Source organism: Puntigrus tetrazona, chromosome 3 (genome assembly GCF_018831695.1).
Source record: "Puntigrus tetrazona isolate hp1 chromosome 3, ASM1883169v1, whole genome shotgun sequence".
Classification (NCBI taxonomy): domain Eukaryota; kingdom Metazoa; phylum Chordata; class Actinopteri; order Cypriniformes; family Cyprinidae; genus Puntigrus; species Puntigrus tetrazona.
The window spans coordinates 5,453,025-5,456,992 of record NC_056701.1 but is presented as its reverse complement, the minus strand read 5'-3'; the positions used below and the strand labels follow the sequence as shown (position 1 = coordinate 5,456,992).

The window sequence follows — 3,968 nt, the reverse complement described above, 5'->3', positions numbered from 1 at the left end:
AATATTCACTTTTTACAGGATGTTCACTAAATATACACTTTTTTACAGGATGTTCACTAAATATACACTTTTATACACATATTTATTTACAAGCATACTTATGGAGATTCTGTTATTCGAAATGCTGGCAAAAATATCTTGGTTTATTTGAAATACAAAAATATTTTTTTTATACAGCCCAGATATACCCCGCCGTATTCTAAAGAAATGAATACCTGTCTGTTTTCCTCTAAATCACACCACAGACGTCTATTTGTACATTAGAATATGAATTATTATGCTTATTATTATTGTGAATTATTATTGTGTTTCCAACGCAAACACAAAATAACGGGAAGTTTCTGAAGGAAGGACGAATAAATCTGAAGGACGAATAAATGATTCAAATGAGTTGGTTCTTTTAGTGAATCAAAAACACAATGAGAGCCTTGTTTTAAGAACAAATGATGTCTATAGTCTAAATGCATGTGTAGATACATTTATGCCATTACACAGCCTGTTGTTTTTGTTTTTTTATTCTATGGTTAGTCTTTTTTAGAAGCAGCTTCTACGTAAAGATATCATAACGCTTGTTTAAATACCGTTTTTTTTTTTAAAATCTTCATTACTGGGAGGAACATCTCAGCAGAGTGAAAGCAAAATTGACTCATCTCCGAGACGTCTCTCACACGCGGCCAATAAGCTCCATCGCTCCAGGGCTGATTTCGTTCAGCGCTTGTTTGCGACCGACTTCTCGCTGATGCTGTGAGTTATGTAGTTCTTTTTCCCGTGGAGCACTTTGTATTGTTAAGTATTCAATCTAAAACCAATGCCGAGACTAAAAAATAACTAGCAGGCGTTGTCCGCTGTGTAATTGGTATTATCGTATGTATCATCCTCAGATAAAACGGCGTGGAGAACAGAAGAGAAGAGTGAGGGGGGAAAAGATGCTGCAGAAGATAGCAGGCACAGAGGAGGTATTTAAGACTTTAAAAGCTTTTGGCTGTCTTCCTTCGGGTCACTATATATTATATAGCTCTAATACAGCAGGAGATGACTCAGTTCCGGAGGCTGGCGAAGGAACGGAGCTAATTTTATGCTCTTTAATGTGCGTAAGAGAGGACTGATCAGACATGAAATGTTCTTCTCCAGATGTATCACACATGACTCATCCGTCACTCAACAGAGTTACATAAGAGAGCCCGTTTTCATCGTTTGTTGACAACGCCACACATCCCTGCCGTCCTCGCGCCGGCTTTGAGGAACCGTGTCAAGCGTTCAGCAGCGTGTCTTGGACGGCTGGCGCCCCTTAGCGGTGAGTTTTTTGGGCAGCGCGAAGAATAAATGTGACCTAGCTGAACCGTGAGGACATTTCGAACATTGCGTCGTGAAGCTGAAAGGCCGATGCATGTTTTATAAAGCTGCGATTTAAAAGTGCACGCCGTTTTGCTGTTGCTTTGCGGCGTGCTTTCAGAAACCCATTTAGATCGGTGCGTTTGGCGGAGCGATTTTTAAGAAGCGGCCTCCGAGGTTTTACGTTTCAGCAGTTTATGTTTGTGCGTTGCGCTTCTGAACAGTGTTTCCTTGATCTGGTTTCCCTGATCCTTTCCTTGGCTGGTTTGAACGGCCGCTGTTTTCATGCAGCGATGGCAGCAGAAAAAATGAGGACTCGGACGACTGGAGAAGACCAACAGAATCTCAACAGATTTTCACTCTCATCCTCTCCTCTTAATGACTTAATGAGTTTCTCTCGACAGCTTTTATGGTTTTAACTTTTCTTCATGCAGAGATATGCGTACACTAACTAGGAAGCTGTAGGAAGTTTAAAAGTGAAATTATTTCTTCGGTCAAATGCTATGCACATTACTCAAAAATTTTAAAGACATGTTTTGATTGCCTTTCTCTTAGTGCTTCTTTGAATAGTATAAAAATGACTTTCCTTTTCTTTATAAAACACTGTGAAACAGGGATGAATGCATTAGATGGCTTATTTTATTTTATTATATGGCGCGTTTTATGTACAAAATATGTAATATGGTGACACCTACAGGTGATATGTAGAAAAAACGGTTTCACTTGAACAGTTCTTGGACTCAGAAGTGGGCGGTAGGTACATTTCTGTCAAGTCAAACTCGTTAACATAGCTTAGTTTGTCATTTTTAGCAGCTGCATTCATTTACTCTGTTCTTTATTTAATATTAGATCGCATCAGAGTCTTCTAAAGCCAGTCTTTGGTCGGTTTTGTCCGTGTTTGCGACGACTTCATTTCGCGAATCATTAACCTTAAAAACGAATTAAAGCGCGGAAATCGAATACGAATAGCTAAAAACAAGAAAGCGTGTATTTTCTCAGCCGTCCACTATATTTATAATGTTTGTTCTGTGGTCATTTTAATCTGTGTTTAAAAAGCTAGCAGATGGCGTAAACTGCTTTTCACTTCCGTTTTCTCTGGTGACCAACAAGTGACTGCACTGTACTCTTTGACTCATTGGGTGTGAATGTGTTTTTTGTCCCATATTCCAGTCTTGGGCGTAGGTTAAATTCGCTTTTGAATGGAAACATAGCTATTTTATACTTCGCCTCAATTTTGATTAGATTAATATTCTGTATTATTATACAATAACTTACCAAAGCGATAAAAAATAACCATTTACTATTCTTACGTTTTACACATACAATTTAACTCATCGAAGACTCTGTAAACAGATAAAATAATTTTAAAGACTTTTAATTAACTTTGCAACTGCCCTGTTGTGGGAATTCGGTGCATAACATTTGACTTTGTCTATTCAAGTATAAGTTGTATGTTATCATATGCTTCGGTTTGTAGTTGACCAAAATGGGGCTTTATTGTATTAAAAGTGTGGCTTTTTTATACAAACAGTCCCTAAGAGAAACTAAAGCAAAATGGAAAAAATGTATGTAATGGATTTGGTTGTCTAGAAATAGTATATAAACAATAAATGCTAAGCAAATATTCTGAAAGAAAACATATTGTTATGCTAATGTGCTAAGCTTGTGTCTTCAGGTTTGAGGCGCTTGCATCATGGCGTCGCACACCAATCTGCTACCGATCACCTCAGACGCATCAGAACAATACTGGTGGCTGGTATGAAAACCTTCACTCTGATCGCCGAGAATCTTTATGCGAAGAAAATTTTCAATGACTATGAAGGTCGATGCTCTCAAAGCTGAGAGTCCGAGTTTGATAAAGCCAGATGTATATTGGATTGGAGTCGTTAACAAGATGGATTGCCAGTTATGAGTTACTCAGGATTCTGGATGTCACTCAGAAGAAGGGCGTTACATCTGATTCACGCTGTTGGAGTCAATTGTTTTTTCCATTTCAGAGTGGAAGATACAGATACAGTTATTTAGTTGGTAAGTTGGTAAGTAAGGTGGACATTATAGCGAAATTAACAGATTTCCAATAAAATTGCTTGTGTGTATGCTTTATTTGCATTATAGGTACAAAGCCCTATCAGATCTACCAGACACAGCTCAAGATGAAAGCAAAAGTATCCTGAAGAACCAAAGGAAATGTTGCCATAAATATCTGGATGACAAGGCAGCTAGTTTTATACACTCTTGTCTTAGAGACTGACTCTGTGGCAAATCTCACTCATTTGCAAAATAAGGTTGAAAAACAAAAAAAAAAAGTAAAAAAGCACGACCCAAAAAACTAAAAGCTTACATCCTAATGAGGAGCGAGCACCTTACCCAGAGCATCTCCTGAAATGGCAGGACAAAGACATCACCATGCGAGCACTGGAAACCTGGAATAGGAAGGATACTAGTTGATCCAGGAAATGTTAGAAATCTGTGGTCAGAGAAAGATGTGAGAGAACTGAGACCACATGTTTTACTTTGTTTGAAGATGTGTTTGGCGAAGTTCCAGCGCTCCAGTTTAAAATCAGTTTTGTTTGATGTGTATTTCAAACAAAGGATAAAAGATGAGAAAAGGTGTGTTTAAAGATATTGAGAGAACT

At 38.1% G+C, this 3,968-nt stretch overlaps 1 long non-coding RNA gene across 1 annotated transcript; it reads left to right on the top strand.

Annotated features, from left to right (window-relative positions):
• The first annotated feature begins 725 nt into the window (after positions 1–725).
• LOC122342121 lies at positions 726–1,469 on the top strand. Its single transcript, XR_006250525.1, has 3 exons — positions 726–744; positions 882–956; positions 1,132–1,469. It is a non-coding gene; the product is annotated as an uncharacterized LOC122342121 (long non-coding RNA).
• Positions 1,470–3,968: the final 2,499 nt, after the last annotated feature.